Below are 17,819 nucleotides of genomic sequence, written 5' to 3' on the forward strand. Positions count from 1 at the left end.
ATTTTTACTATATTGTGCCACTTTATTCCAGCCAAAGTTTCTGCTCAAAATCTACTGATAGTCCTATATAGGTTCCCTTGTGTATAACGTTTGTCTTTTTTTTTTTTTTTTTTGCTGCTTTTAAGATTCTCTCCTTGTCTTTGCCTTAGTGTGGGTCTATTTGGGTTCATCTTAGTTGGAACTCCCTGGGATTCCTGGATCTGGGTGGTGTCTGTTTCCTTCCTCAGGTTAGGGAACTTTTTAGCCATTATTTCTTCAAATAATGGACTTTCTTCAAATATTTCTCCACAATTTCTTTCAAATTTTCTTTCTTTCTTCAAATAATGGCGTTTCTCTCTGTCTCTCTTCCCTTCTAGAGCCCTATGATGTGAATATTAGTTCATTTGATGTCCCATAACTATGTTAGCTTTTCCCTGGTGGCTCAGAGGGTAAAGCGTCTGCCTGCAATGCAGGAGACCCGGGTTCGATCCCTGGGTCGGGAAGATCCCCTGGAGAAGGAAATGGCAACCCACTCCAGTATTCTCCCCTGGAGAATCCCATGGACAGAGGAGCCTGGTGGGCTACAGTCCACGGGGTCGCAAAGAGTCGGACATGACTGAGCAACTTCACTTCACTTCATAACTGTGTTAACTTATCTTCACTTTTATTCATCATTTTATCTGTGTGCCACTCAATTAGGTAAGTTCCACTGGCCTCTATTCACATTAACCAGTTCTTTCTTCTGCCTCGTGTCCTCTGCTCTTGACCACTGTAGTGTATTCTTCAGTTCTGTAACTTCTGTGTTGTACTGGCTCATATTTTACACTTCCGTGTCAGAGCTCTCACTGTGTTTACCACTCCTCTCTCCAGTTTGGTAAGCATCTTAATGACTATTACTTTTAACTTTTTATCAGGTAAATTACTTATTTCTATTTCATTAAGGTTTGCGTTCTGAGATTGTATGTTGTTCTTTTCATTTGGAACATGTCCCTCTATTTCTTCATTATGCTTGACTCTCTGAGTTGGTTTCTATACAATAGATGAAACAGCCTCTCCTAGTCTTGAAGGAGTGGTTTTGTGTAGGAGATAAACCTTGTCTTTCAACCCTCAGATCTTGGTTGTCTATCAAATCTCTGTACTCGTCCAAGCAGGCTGTATCTTAAATAGCTCCCAGCAGTTGAGGATGTGCAAAGACCTGTCAGTGTCCCAGCGAGGAGGATCTTAGCACCTAGATTCAGGCTGACCAGAAGCTAGATATTTAGATATCAGTTTTTAAAAGCATGCAAATATATACAGTCCTGTGACACCACAAGCATAAATCCCACTGACCACCAGAGCCAGATAAAATGCAAGTATCCCTTGGGTTGCAGTCAGAGATCAGGGCTCCAAACAGGTGGATAAGCTCTTTTCTGGGTGATACAGTGAGCTGGAGTGCCCAGATGACAGCTATAGCCTATCTTCCTTGAAAGCAGCTCTATAGGCTACTGAATGTATGCTAAAAGCCTGCCCCTCAGGCCAAAGCTTCAAGACAAGCAAAGAGGTCCCTTCACAGAAAGATTGGGGAATGTGTTCCAGTCTACTATTTGTGTAGTGCCCTGGGGTGGTAGCCTGCAAAGAACTATCTTTCATATTGCCACAGTCCCGTGGAACCCAGGAATGAAAGCCCTCCCTTACTACCTGTCACCAGAGCCAAGTGATAAAGGAACATTCCTTGGACAACAACCACAAAAACCAGGATACCAAATACAAAAACTAAGGCCCCAAAGATATTTAATCTCCCCTCCAGTAGACACTGGTGCTCTGTAATGTGACAGAGGATGAGTGCAAAGCTAAACCCACCTTCCAAGATCTCTGGTAATGATTGTTCGACCCCAAGATATGTATTTAATTAGAAGCCTGTCTCTCAGGCCACAGTCATAATAACTAGCTAACAGATCTCCTTCACAGAATAATCAAGTTCCTCAATCTGTTGTCTCTTGCAATGCCCTGGGAGTGGTGGCTCTCAGTCACTCTTTCTCCTTTGGTTTTAGTCCTGTGAGACCCATGAGTATAAGCCCCACTGGCACCAGAGCCATTCAATGTAGAGATGTCTCCTGGCAGCAGTCACAAAATTCAGAGCACCAGCCAGGGGTAAAAGGTCTTTTCTGGGTGATACCAATTATTACAGTCCCATGGGACCAGGAATGCAAGATCCCCTGGCCTCCAGAGCCAGGAGATCAAGAGGCATTCCCCTAGGTGTCAGCTACAAAAATCAGACATGTATAAACCCCCTCATCTAGTAGACACTGGAGCATAGCAAAGGGAGAGAAAAGATGATGCTCATCAGATATTTACAAAACGTTCCATTCAAAAGTAGCAGAATACACAGTCTCCTCCAGTGCACATGGAACAATTTCCAAAATACATCATATGTTAGGCCACTAAACAAGTCTTAAAATATTTAAGAGAAGTGAAATTATATACAACCAACTTTCATAACCACAATGACATTAGGTATGACACTAGAAATTAATTACACAAAGAAAACTGGAAAATTCACAAATTATGTGGAGATTAAACAACATGCTACTGAACAACCAATAGATCAAATAAGAAATCTAAAGAGAAATTAAAAAGCACCTTGAGACAAATGAAAATGGAAACATAACACAACAAAGTCTATGGGATACTGCAAGAGGAGCTCTAAGACGGAAGTTCCTAGTGCTAAATGCCTACCTCAAGAAACAAGAAAAGTGTCTAACAACCTAACTTTATATATCTCAAAGAACTAAGAAAAAGAACAAACTAAATCCAAATTTATTAGAAGGAAGGAAATAAAAGTTAGAGCAGAAATAAATGAAATTGAGACTGAGACAACAGAAAAGATTGATATAACTAAGAGGTTCTTTGAAAAGATGAAAAAATGTACAAACCTTTAGCTAGATCCACCAAGAAAAAAAAGAGGTCTCAAATAAAATCAGAAAAGAAATAGATGTTACAATTGATACCATGGAAAGACAAAGGATAATAAGAGACTATTATGGCCAAATTATGCGCTAACAAAATGGACAACCTAGAAGAAATGGATAAATTCCAAGAAACATACAACCTACCAAGAGTGAATCATGAGGAAATAGAAAATCTGAACAGATCAATGACTAGTAAGGAGATTTAGCCAGTAAGCAAAAACCTCCCAGAAAGCAGAAGTTCAGGACCAGATGGCTTCCCTAGTGAAAGTGGAAGTGAAGTCGCTCAGTCGTGTCTGACTCTTTGCGACCCCATGGACTGTAGCCTACCTGGCTCCTCCGTCCATGGGATTTTCCAGGCAAGAATACTGAGTGGGTTGCCATTTCCTTCTCCAGTAAATTCTACTAAACCTTCAAAGAAGAAATAATACCTATCCTTCTCAAACTCTTCCAGAAAATAGAAGAGAAGTGAACTCTTCCAAACCCATCATCACCATAATACCAAAACCAAATGAGGATGCCTCAAGAAAAGAAAAGGACAGGACAATATTTCTGATGAACATAGATGCAAAAATCTCAACAAAATACTAGAAAACAACCAAATTCAACAGGCATTAAAAGGATTATACACAATGATCAAATAGGACATATTCCAGGATGCAAGGATGATGCAATATCTGTAAATCAGCTAACGTGATTCATCACATTTATAAAGTGAAAGATAAAAATTATACTAACATTTCAATAGATTCAGAAAAGCATTTGACAGATTTCAATATCAATTTATAATAAAAAATAAAGCACGTATAGAGGAAACATAGCTCAACACAATAAAGGTCACATATGACAAGCCCACAGCTAATAGCATACTCAATAGTGAAAAGCTAGAAGCTTTTCCTGGAAGATAAGGGACAAGTAAGAATGTCCACTTCTGCCACTTTTATTCAACATAGCACTGAATTGCTCAGAGCAATTAGGCAAGAAAAAGAAACTGAAGGCATGTGGATTGGAGGAACAAGTAAAACTGTGACTATTTGTAATAGACATGATATTTTATGTAGAAAACCCTAATAACTCCATCAGAACACTGTTAGAACAAATAAATTTGGTCAAGTTGCAGGATATAATATCAATATATACAAATCTGTTGCATTTCTATACACTAATAATGAACTATCAAAAGAGTATAGTAACTAAGAAAACAACTTCATTTAAAATTGTATCAAAGAGAATAAAATATCCAGGAGTGTATTTAACCAAGAAGTGAGTCCTGTACATTGAAAACTACCAGACATTAATGAAAGAAATTAAAGAAGACACAGAAAAATGGAAATATATTCCATGTTTATGAATTGGAAGAATTAATACTGTTAAAAGTGTCCATACTACCCAAAGCAATATACAGACTCGATGCAACCTCTATCAAAATTCCAAAGGTGTTTCTCACAAAAATAAAGCAGAAATCCTAAAATTTGCATGAAACTATAAAATATCCCATATGACCGAAGTAATCTTGAGAAAGAACAAAAATGGAGATATAAAATTCCCTGATTTCAAACTATGCTACAAAGCAGTAGTAATGAAACATGTGATATTAGCATTCAAAAAGACACATAAATCAATGGAACGGAATAGAGAACCCAGAAATAAATCCACACATATACGATCAATTAACCTATGACAAAGGAGCCAAGAATACACAATGGGGAAAGAACAGTCTCTTCAATAAATTATGTAAGGAAAATTGGACACCCACATGTAGAAGAATGAAACTGGATCACTATTAATCCATACACAAAAATTAACTCAAAATGGATTAAAGGCTTGAATGTAAGACATGAAACCATAAAACTCCTCGAAGAGAACATAAGCGGTAAGCTCCTTTACGCAAGTCATGACAAATGATTCTTTGAATCTGACACCAAAAGCAACAAAAGCAAAAATAAACAAGTGGGACTACATCAAACTGAAAAGCTTTTCCACAGTGAAGGAAATAATCAACAGTATGAAAAAGAAACCCACTGAATGGCAGAAAATATTTGCAAATCATATATCTGATAAGGTGTTAATATCCAAATACATAAATAACTCATTCAATAGAAAACCCCCCCAAATAATCTGATTTAAAGGGCAGAGGAACTAAATAACCATTTTCCAAAGAAGAAAATAGATGACCAAAAGGTACAAGGGCATCACTTCACATCTGTTGGAACAGCTATTATTATAAGATAAGAGGAAATGTTGGTGAGCATGTTGATAAAAGGGGAATTTTGTACACTGTTGGTGGCAATATAAATTGGTGTAGCTACTATGAAAAACAGTATGGAGACTGCTCAAAAAATTAAAAATAGAATTACCATATGATCCAGCAATTCTACATCTGGGTATTTAGCCAAAGACAACTAACTTAAAAAATATATTTACAGTAACCAAGATATGGAATCAAGCTAAATCATCAATGGATGAATGAACAAATATACATATGCATACATATATATGTGTAGATAAACATGTATATAATATATATACACATACATACAATATATTTATATCAGTTCTGTCAGTTCAGTCATAAGTCATGTCTGACTCTTTGCAACCCCATAGTCTGCAGCACGCCAGGCTTCCCTGTCCATCACCAGTTCACAGAACTTGCTCAAACTCATGTCCATCACGTCGGTGATGCCATCCAACCATCTCATCCTCTGTCGTCCCCTTCTCCTCCCACCTTCAATCTTTCCCAGCATCAGGGTCTTTTCCACATGGGTCCACTCTTCACATGAGGTGACCAAAATATTGGAGTTTCAGCTTCAGCATCAGTCCTTCCAATGAATATTCAGCACTTATTTCCTTTAGGATGGACTGGTTGAATCTCCTTGCAGTCCAAGGGATTCTCAAGAGTCTTATCCAACACCACAGTTCAAAAGGATCAATTCTTCAGTGCTCAGCTTTCTTCATAGTCCAACTCTCACACCCATACATGACTACTGGAAAAACCATAGCTTTGACTAGACAGACCTTTGCTGGAGAAGTAATGTCTCTGCTTCTTAATATGCTGTCTAGGTTTGTTATAGCTTTTCTTCCAAGGATCAAGTGTCTTTTAATTTCATGGCTGAAGTCACCATCTGCTGTGATTTTGGAGCCCAAAAAAAGAGTCTGTCATTGTTTTTACTGTTTCCCCATCTATTTGCCATGAAGTGATGGGACCAGATGCCATGATCTTAGCTTTCTGAATGTTGAGCTTTAAGCCAACTTTTTCACCCTCCTCTTTCATTTTCATCAAGAAGCTTTTTAGTTCCTCTTCACTTTCTGTTAAAAGAGTGGTGTCATCTGCATATCTGAGGTTATTGATATTTCTCCCAGCAATCTTGATTCTAGCTTGTGCTTCATCCCACTCAGCGTTTCTCATGATGTACTCTGCATATAAGTTAAATAAGCAGGGTGACAATATACAGCCTTGACATACTCCTTCCCTGATTAGGAAAGAGTCTGTTCCTCAATGTCCAGTTCTAACTATTGTTTTCTGACCTGCATACAGGTTTCTCAAGAGACAAGTCACGTGGTCTGGTATTCCCATCCCTTAAAGAATTTTCCACAGTTTGTTGTGATCCACACAGTCAAGGCTTTGGCATAGTTAATGAAGCAGAAGTAGATGCTTTTCTGAAATGCTCTTGCTTTTTTGATGATCCAGTGGATGTTGGCAATTTGATCTTTGGTTCCTCTGCCTTTTCTAAATCCAGTTTGAACATCTGGAAGTTTGTGGTTTATATACTGTTGAAGCCTGGCTTGGAGAATTTTGAGCATTACTTTGTTAGTGTGTGAGATGAGTGCAATTTTGCAGTAGTTTGAACATTCTTTGGCATTGCCTTTCTTTGGGATTGGAATGAAAACTGACCTTTTCCAGTCCTGTGGCCACTGCTGAGTTTTCCAAATTTGCTGGCATATTGAGTGTAGCACTTTCAGATCATCATCTTTTAGGATTTGAAATAGTTCAACTGTAATTCCATCACCTTCATTAGCTTTGTTCTTAGTGATGCTTCCTAAGGACCACTTGACTTCACATTCCAGGATGTCTGGCTCTAGGTGAGTGATCACACCATCATGATTATCTGGGTCATGAAAATCTTTTTTGTATAGTTCTTCTGTGTATTCTTGCTACCTGTTCTTAATATCTTCTGCTTCTGTTAGATCCATACCATTTCTGTCCTTTATTGTGCCCATTATTGCATGAAATATCCTTGCTATCTCTAATTTTCTTGAAGAGGTCTCTAGTCTTTCCTATTCTATTGTTTTCTTCTATTTCTTTGCATGGATCACTGAGGAAAGCTTTCTTATCTCTCCTTGATATTCTTTGGAACTCTGCATTCAAATGGGTGTATCTTTCCTTTTCTCCTTTGCCTTTTGCTTCTCTTCTTTTCACAGCTATTTGTAATGCCTCCTCAGACAACCATTTTGCATTTTTGCATTTCTTTTTCTTGGGGATGGTCTTGATCCCTTCCTCCTGTACAATGTCATGAACCTCTGTCCACAGTTCTTCAGGGACTCTATCATTATTTCCCATTTCCACTGTATAATCATAAGGCATTTGATTTAGGTCATACCTGAATGGTCTAGTGGTTTTCCCAACTTTCTTCAATTTAAGTCTGAATTTGGCAATAAGGAGTTCATGATCTGAGCCACAGTCAGCTCCCGGTCTTGTTTTTGCTGACTGTATAGAGCTTCTCCATTTTTGGCTGCAAAGAATATAATCAGTCTGATTTCAGTATTGACCATTTGGTGATGTCCATGTGTAGAGTCTTCTCTTGTGTTGTTGGAAGAGGGTGTTTGCTATGACCAGTGCATTCTTTTGGTAGAACTCTAGCAGTCGTTGCCCTGCTTCATTCTGTACTCCAAGGCCAAATGTGCCTGTTACTCCAGGTATCTCTTGACTTCCTACTTTTGCATTCCAGTCCCCTATAATGAAAATGATATCATTTTTGGGTGTTAGTTATAGAAGGTCTTGTAGGTCTTCATAGAACTGTTCAACTTCAGCTTTTCAGCATTACTGACTTAGATTACTGTGATATTGAATGATTTGCCTTGGCAACGAAGAGAGATCATTCTGTCATTTTTGAGATTGCATCCAAGTACTTCAATTCAGATTCTTTTGTTGACTATGATGGCTACTCTATATCTTCTAAGGAATTTTTGCCCACAGTAGTGGATATAATGATCATCTGAGTTAAATTCACCCATTCCAGTCCATTTTAGTTTGCTGATTCCTAAAATGTCAACGTTCATTTTTGCCATCTGCTGTTTGACCACTTCCAACTTGCCTCGAGGGGAAGGCAATGGCATCCCACTCCAGTACTCTTGCCTGGAAAATCCCATGGGCGGAGGAGCCTGGTAGGCTGCAGTCCATGGGGTCTCTAAGAGTCAGACACGACTGACCGACTTCACTTTCATGCATCGGAGAAGGAAATGGTAACCCACTCCAGTGTTCTTGCCTGGAGAGTCCCAGGGACAGGGGAGCCTGGTGGGCTGCCATCTATGGGGTCGCACAGAGTCGGACACGACTAAAGCGACTCAGCAGCAGCAGCAACTTGCCTTGATTCGTGGACTTAACATTCCAGGTTCCTATGCAATATTGCTCTTTACAGCATTGGACTTTACTTCCATCACCAGTCACATCCACAGCTGGGTGTTGTTTTTGCTTTGCCTCCATCCCTTCATTCTTTCTGGAGTTATTTCTCCACTGATCTCCAGTAGCATATTGGGCACCTACTGACCTGGGGAGTTCTTCTTTCAGTGTCCTATGTTTTTGCCTTTTCATACTGTTCATGGGGTTCTCAAGGCAGGAATACTGAAGCAGTTTGCCACTCCCTTCTCCAGTGGACCCTGGGTTTTGTCAGAACCCTCCACCATGACCCATCCATCTTGGGTGGCCCTACCTGGCATGGCTCATACTTTTCATTGATTAGACAAGGCTGTGGTCCATGTGATCATATTGGTTAGTTTCCTGTGATTGTGGTTTTCAGTCTGTCTGCCCTCTGATGGAGAAGGATAAGAGGCTTATGGAAGGTTCCTGATGGGAGAGACTGACTGAGGGGGAAACTGGGTCTTGTTCTGATGGGTGGGGCCATGCTCAGTAAATCTTTAATTTTCTGTTGATGGGTGGGGTTGTGTTCCCTCTCTGTTAGGCTAAGTGAAATAAGTCAAAGTCAGACCTCTTATATATATGAAATCTAAACATGTGTGTTGTGTGTGTGTGTGTGTGAATTTTATATAACCAACCTCATAGATACAGAGAACAGGTTAGATTAGCATTTGTCTGAGGAAGGTGGTAGGGGTTAGGAGAAATGTGTGATTTTTTTTTTCAGTTTCAATAAATTGAATTTAAAACCACATATATCTACAGTGTCACCAGAAATGTATAAGTATGCACATATATTTGAAGTCATATTTTAAACATATTAGGATGGGTCTCTACAAGAAGAAAAGAGTGAGGTAGCAACAAGGAAGGAAAGATGAACAAAACAACCATGAAATCAAAAAAGAAAAGGTAAGTCATGGATTGATAATAGACTAAATTTCAAAATTTTTATTATATATCCTAAAAAGTACACTTTGGAAAGCTGAATTTGTGAAATCCTCTTTTATTTAATGCAGGAACACATGTCCTAGACCATTCTAGTTTTTAATATATTAAAAATAATTAGTCTTATAAACAAGATCACATGGAATATTCACTAGAAGAAAAAGAAAAGCATCATATGATGCGACTTATCTGTGGAGTCTAAAAAATGATACAAATGAACTTATTTACAAAACTGAAAGAGACTTACAGACTTAGAAAAAAAACTTATGGTTCCCAAAGGGGAAATGTGTGGGAGGGATAAATTAGGGGGTGGGAATTAGCATATGTACATACTAATACATATATAAAATAGACAATCAACAAGGACCTACTGGATAGCACAGAGAACAGTACTCAATATTCCGTAATAACCTATATGGAGAACGAATCTAAAAAAAGAATAGATATATGTATATGTACAACTAAACCACTTTGCTGTACACCTGAAACTAACACAATACTGTAAATCAACTGTACTCCAATACAGATAAAATTTTAAACATAATAAATAAATGGAATCATTCAGCATGTTAAAGAATCCATGAAATATCTTTAATGTTTAATCTTAGTACTAATGACAGTTTGAAAGCTTGTTCATGATCCTTTACCCTTGACTACTTCCCTGTAATGTCCTAATTACTCAACCTCACCAAGGTGTTTTCAAGACTTGAATTTCACAGACTGGACAGAACTGCCTATTAGTCCTGTTACTGACATGGCCTACTTGCTTGACAAGAGGGAACATAAATTTCTTTCTATTTATCATTCTGGAATCTATACAACCAAGGTCTTTTCATTTCCATTTCTTAATATTTTCTATCTACCAGATGCTTCATAAATTTTCTATGTTACATTTATATTATAGTCTACATGGACTGTCCCCATGCAAGGCAAACATTCCACTTGGAATAGTAAACATTTTGTTCTTTTTCCCTCTCTTTCCCAATATACCACTCTCTTCCTTTTCTTGCCCTGTTCAACTTCATTCTGTCCTTCTTAACTAATACTCATACTTCAAATGTATTTGAAAGTAAATTAACTTTGAGGAAATTTTATTCAATTTCTTTATCCTTTTCTCAGATTTTTAATGATTTACTGCAAAAATATTTAAGATGTCATAATAGTTATTACAAAGAATGCATTTGAGTTGGTTCTAATGAGGTGGATGTAATTGGAGCCTATTATACAGAGTGAAGTAAGTCAGAAAGAAAAACATCAATACAGTATATTAATACATATATATGGAATTTAGGAAGCTGGTAACGACAATGCTATGTACAAGACAGCAAAAGAGACACAGATATAAAGAACAGACTTTTGGACTCTGTGGGAGAAGTTGAGGGTGGGATGATTTGAGACAATAGCTTTGAAACATGTATATCACCATATATGAAATAGATGACAAGTCCAAGTTCAATGCATGAAACAGGGCTCAAAGCCAGTGCACTGGGACAACCCAGAGGGATGGGATGGGGAGGATGGTGGGAGGGGGATTCAGGATGGGGAACACATGTACACCCTTGGCTGATTCATGTCAATGTGTGGCAAAAACCACCACAATATTGTAAACTAATTAGACTACAATTAAAATAAATTAATAAAAAATTAAAAAATAAATAAAATTCAAAAAAAGATACCATAATAAAAATAAAGAGGTTTCCCTGGTGGTTCAGTGGCAAAGAATCCAGCTGCCAATGCAGGAGACACAGGGTCAATCCCTGGATTGGGAAGATCCCCTAGAGAAGGAAATGGCAACCCACTCCAGTATTCTTGCCTGGGAAATCCCATGGACAGAGGAGCCTGGTGGGCTACAGTGCATGGGGCTGCAAACAGTCAGACATGACTTAGCGACTAAACAACAATAAAAATAAATACATTAATAAACAGCAAATTTGGAAAACTCAGCAGTGGCCACAGGACTGGAAAAGTCACTTTTCACTCCAATCCCAAAGAAAAGCAATGCCAAAGAATGCTCAAAGTACCGCACAATTGCAATCTCACACGCTAGTAAAGTAATGCTCAAAATTCTCCAAGCCAGGCTTCAGCAATATGTGAACCGTGAACTTCCAGATGTTCAAGCTGGTTTTAGAAAAGGCAGAGGAACCAGAGATCAAATTGACAACATCTACTGGATCACCGAGAAAGCAAGAGAGTTCCAGAAAAACATCTATTTCTGTTTTATTGACTATGCCAAAGCCTTTGACTGTGTGGATCACAATAAACTGTGGAAAATTCTGAAAGAGATGGGAATACCAGACCACCTGACCTGCCTCTTGAGAAACCTATATGCAGGTCAGGAAGCAACAGTTAGAACTGGACATGGAACAACAGACTGGTTCCAAATAGGAAAAGGAGTACGTCAAGGCTGTATATTGTCATCCTGCTTATTTAACTTCATGAGAAACTCTGGGCTGGAAGAAGCACAAGCTGGAATCAAGATTGCTGGGAGAAATATCAATAACCTCAGATATGCAGATGACACCACCCTTATGGCAGAAAGTAAAGAGGAACTTCACTTCACTAAAACTTTAACTTCACTAAAAAGCCTCTTGATGAAAGTGAAAGAGGAGAGTGAAAAAGTCGGCTTAAAGCTCAACATTCAGAAAATGAAGGTTATGGCATCCGGTCCCATCACTTCATGGGAAATAGATGGGGAAACAGCGGAAACAGTGTCAGACTTTATTTTTTTGGGCTCCAAAATCACTGCTGATGGTGATTGCAGCCATGAAATTAAAAGACGCTTACTCTTTGGAAGGAAAGTTATGACCAACCTAGATAGCATATTTAAAAGCAGAGACATTACTTTGCCAACAAAGGTCCGTCTAATCAAGGCTATGGTTTTTCCAGTAGTCATGTATGGATGTGAGAGAAAGCTGGAGTGTGAAGAAAGCTGAGTGCCAAAGAATTGATGCTTTTGAACTGTGGTGTTGGAGAAGACTCTTGAGAATCCCTTAGACTACAGGAGATCCAACCAGTCCATCCTAAAGGAGATCAGTCCTGGGTGTTCATTGGAAGCACTGATGCTAAAGCTGAAACTCCAATACTTTGGCCACCTCAGGGGAAGAGTTGACTCATTGGAAAAGACTCTGATGCTGGGAAGGATTGAGGGCAGGAGGAGAAGGGGACGACAGAGGATGAAATGGCTGGATGGCATCACCGACTCGATGGATGTGAGTCTGAGTGAACTCTGGGAGTTGGTGATGGACAGGAAGGCCTGGCGTGCTGCGATTCATGGGGTCGCAAAGAGTCGGACACGACTGAGCGACTAAAGTGAACTGAAGTGAAACATTAATAACACAGAGTAAAACAAGGGCCTAATAATGAAGATGAAGGGCTAAAAATGGTTCAGTTAAACAAGAAAATCTTGAAGAAATGAAATTTAATATGATTGAGCCAAGAATTTAGCTGAGTTTCAAGGCAGCCAGATTAAAAAGATACTGCGTTACACACTTTGCATTGGTTTTAAAGGAAATGTAAGTTTTATTTTCTAATGTGAGGCTTGGCCTAGGAGTCTCTATAACCTATAGCATGGCATGAAATTATTCCTTTAGATGGTGGATCCTCATAGAGTTACTCTAGGACTTATAAGTTGATTTAAACATGCATGAAGTTGTTCCTTTATGCCAGGCACTGTAATAGGCTGGGGATGTATAGAAACAGAAAAAACCTGCCTACAAAGTCCTCCAGAATCTTTTTGGCCACCTGATGTGAAGAGCTGACTCATTGGAAAAGACACTGGTGCTGGGAAAGATTGAGGGCAAGAGGAGAAGGCAGCAGCAGAGGATGAGATGGCTAGGCAGCATCACTGACTCAATGAATTTGGACAAACTCTGAAAGATGGTCAATGACAGGAAAGCCTGGTGTGCTTCAGTCCAAGGGGCTGCAAAGAGTTAGACACAACTTAGCAACTAGAAAGCAACAACCTTTGTTGTGCAGAAGCTTTTAATTTTAATTAGGTCCCATTTGTTTATTTTTGCTTTTATTTCCCATATTCTGGGAGGTGGGTCATAGAGGATCCTGCTGTGATTTATGTCGGAGAGTGTTTTGCCTATGTTCTCCTCTAGGAGTTTTATAGTTTCTGGTCTTACATTTAGATCTTTAATCCATTTTGAGTTTATTTTTGTGTATGGTGTTAGAAAGTGTTCTAGTTTCATTCTTTTACAGTTGGTTGACCAGATTTCCCAGCACCACTTGTTAAAGAGATTGTCTTTTCTTCATTGTATATTCTTGCCTCCTTTGTCAAAGATAAGGTGTCCATAGGTGCGTGGATTTATCTCTGGGCTTTCTGTTTTGTTCCATTGACTTATATTTCTGTCTTTGTGCCAGTACCATACTGTCTTGATGACTATAAGCAAGGTGAAAGGACAGCCTTCAGGGTGGGAGAAAATAATAGCAAATGAAGCAACTGACAAACAACTAATCTCAAAAATATACAAGCAACTCCTGAAGCTCAATTCCAGAAAAATAAATGACCCAATCAAAAAATGCGCCAAAGAACTAAACAGACATTTCTCCAAAGAAGACATACAGATGGCTAACAAACACATGAAAAGATGCTCAACATCACTCATTATCAGAGAAATGCAAATCAAAACCACAATGAGGTACCATTTCATGCCAGTCAGAATGGCTGCTATCCAAAAGTCTACAAGCAATAAATGCTGGAGAGGGTGTGGAGAAAAGGGAACCCCCTTACACTGTTGGTGGGAATGCAAACTAGTACAGCCACTATGGAGAACAGTGTGGAGATTCCTTAAAAAACTGGAAATAGAACTGCCTTATGACCCAGCAATCCCACTACTGGGCATACACACTGAGGAAACCAGAATTGAAAGAGACACGTGTACCCCAATGTTCATCGCAGCACTGTTTATAATAGCCAGGACATGGAAGCAACCTAAATGTCCATCAGCAGATGAATGGATAAGAAAGCTGTGGTACATATACACAATGGAGTATTACTCAGCCATTAAAAAGAATACATTTGAATCAGTTCTAATGAGGTGGATGAACCTGGAGCCTATTATATAGAGTGAAGTAAACCAGAAAGAAAAACACCAATACAGTATACTAATGCATATATATGGAATTTAGAAAGATGGTAATGATAACCCTGTATGTGAGACAGCAAAAGAAACACAGATGTATAGAACAGTCTTTTGGACTCTGTGGGAGAGGGAGAGGGTGGGATGATTTGGGGGAATGTCATGGAAACATGTATAATATCATATATGAAATGAATCGCCAGTCCAGGTTTGATGCAGGATACAGGATGCTTGGGGCTGGTGAACTGGGATGACCCAGAGGGATGGTACGGGGAGGGAGGTAGGAGGGGGGTTCAGGATGGGGAACACGTGTACACCCGTGGTGGATTCATATTGATGTATGGCAAAACCAATACAATATTGTAAAGTAATTAGCCTCCAATTAAAATAAATAAATTTATATTTTTAAAAAAAAAGAAAAAAATAAAGTCGGAATGGTGATAAAAAAAAAGAAAACAACAACCTACTAATAACATAGTAGTAAGATAGTGCAACAGTTAAAGCTTTTCCCAGATAGAAATATACAAAGGTGGAGTTTAGTTAGGTGGGTGAGGGAAGAGGAGTGGGGGCATAGGGAAGGGGGTGTGTCTCAGCAAGAACGTCCCAGATGAGGTGATTTCTGAGGAAAGACTTTCGCAGCAGAGGAAACAGCATTGAGAAGCCATAAGGACGGAATTGCAAGATACTCTGTGGGGCAGGCTGCAGGCCTTCACTGCCAAAGCACAAAGGCCCTGGGCAATGCGGGAAAGGGGAGGCCTGGACCAACTCTGTACTATGCTCAGAATCTTGGAGTTCCCTTTTGGTGATGAGGAGCCATGGAGGAACTTTTTTGTTTGTTTTAAGCCAGAAAGACACATGGCCAGACTTTTAAACTGTTTTGGTGGCATAGTGGATGATAGAGGCAGGGAAATGGGATAGAAGCATCTCCTCACTCATGTGGAGCAGCCATGGCAGGAATGGGTACAGAGGGCAGATATGGGAAACTCGGCTGAGCGGGCCGCGTGGTTAGGCTCATCCTCAGCTCCACCCAAGCCCTGGGTGTGGCTTGTGCCACATAACTTACATGGGGTCATTCTCTTGTCAGGCCTTGGCTGGTCCCCCCAGAACCTCCAGGATGAAGGAGCGTTAGGAAGTGGATATGCACCCAGTGGCGCTAGTGGTAAAGAACCTGCCTGTCAGTGCAGGAGACTTAGGAGGCAGGTTCCATCCCTGGGTCGGGAAGATCCCCTGGAGAAGGGAATGGCTACCTGCTCCAGGATTCCTGCCTGGAGAATCCCATGGACAGAGGAGCCTGGTGGGCTACAGTCCATAGTGTTGCAAAGAGTCAGACACGACTGAAGCGACTTAGCATGCATGCATGCCCCTTTCTAGACTCTTCAACTTACAGCTTTTATTTAAGATTCAAAAGGAAATCCAGCTCCCAGATCCTGGGGTGGCAGAGGCACTATTTTTTTTTATTATTATTATTACATTGGTATTTCAAAAATTTAGCCCAATGTTTTCTAATTTCCTTACTGATTTTATTTAAAGAATAGTAACAGTTTGCATTTTTTTTTTTTTTTGAGAAACATTAAATGAAGGAAATCACAAGCTGCTCAGAGGTCCCGATGCTTTGGAAGTAGCAGTTCCTCAAGCTAAAGTAGTAAAACTCAACAGCTTGCTAAAATACTGCCATATGAAAGAAAAAAAAAATTTTAAGACCAAGGAATTAGTGTGCTGCCAGCAATAAAAGACTATTTGTTAGCACTTGGCTAGCACCAAGTTTTACGTTATTGCTAACAAGAAGCTGATAACATGATTTCTGAAAGATTTTCAATGCTTGGCAAGTACATTCACTCCTTACTATTTCGTACTTCAATGCTAAATATTTCCAGAAAAACTAGGCTTCTTAAACACTTATCTTAGATATTTTAGAGCCATGCGCACTACCCTGAACTTTCACTATTTAATACTTACACATTCTAAAGGCGAGCCACATTTGGCCCATGAGATAAATGCAAACAATAGAATGAATGTTTCTATTCTCTGCTCTAAATCCTACAGCTTAATATCTGCAACAACTGATAAAGTTGAAAAAAGGTTTGGGATCCAAATTGTCATTGCTTACACTTCAGCGATTGGTCTAGCGATGCTGTGGACTAATGAGGCACTTTGGCCAAATAGACCCTCTTCCTGCCTCCTTCAGAAACGGCCCCTGAAGAATGAGACCTGAGAATCTAATTAGCATGTACATTTTTGCCTCATCCTTTGAATCAGCTTGTGGGATGAGCAGCTGCTCTGCAGACTTCTCTGTTCCTCTGCAAAGCCGTTTGCTCTTGAGCAGGGAGTTGCTCATCAGCCAAGCCTGTCGATCATATTGAACTTGAGAGGGATCAATGAGGCAAATTCAGATAAGGAATACCCTAAAATGTCAAAATTGATTGTACCCACTGCTAAATGCAGGGATTCAATGATGTATAATATGGGGAATAAAATGGATAAGATGGCAAAATGGGTGAAGGTGGGCCAAGAGTGCAAATTTCCAGTTATAAGATAAATAGGTTCCGAGGATGTAATGTGCAGCATGGTGGTTACAGTTAGTAACACAGTACTGTGCATTTGAAAGGTGCTGAATGAGTAGATCTTAACAGATCTCATCACAAGGAAAAAATTTGTAACTATATGAGGTGATGGGTACTAAATTCATTGTGGTGAATGATCATCTCATATATGTAGCAATCAAATCATTTATGTTTTATACCAAAAACTAATGTAATGCTATGTCAATTGTATGCCAATAAAAAATAAAGATAAGAAGTTGGATATGGCAATGGGAGGTGAAGGGAAATGTTTTACAGATCAGAGAACATCAGTGGGAAAGATTATTCAATTGTAAGCTTCTTAAAGGCACAGAACTATATTTCACTCATCTTTATCTCTCGTATAGGGCCTATTTCAGTGCTCTTCAAATTAAGAAAGAAACAAAAAAGATGAGTAACATGGTTCCTGTCTTCAAGGAACTCATTATTTGAGAGGAAGAAAACAAGTAAACAATTGCAATACAAATTACAAATGCTACACACAGGTTCCTCATCTAGAACTGTATACACACTCCTTGCACTCTCAAACCAATTAGCACATTCCTCCTTTTGCTTACACAAGCATCTCTAGAACTTGTGAAGTAATACGACCTTTGAAAAATATTTATGTAGTTCTCTACCATCTTCCACATGAAGAAAATGCTGATCGTTTTTAGTC

The sequence above is a fragment of the Bos indicus genome, chromosome 4 (genome assembly GCF_029378745.1).
Source record: "Bos indicus isolate NIAB-ARS_2022 breed Sahiwal x Tharparkar chromosome 4, NIAB-ARS_B.indTharparkar_mat_pri_1.0, whole genome shotgun sequence".
NCBI lineage: Eukaryota > Metazoa > Chordata > Mammalia > Artiodactyla > Bovidae > Bos > Bos indicus.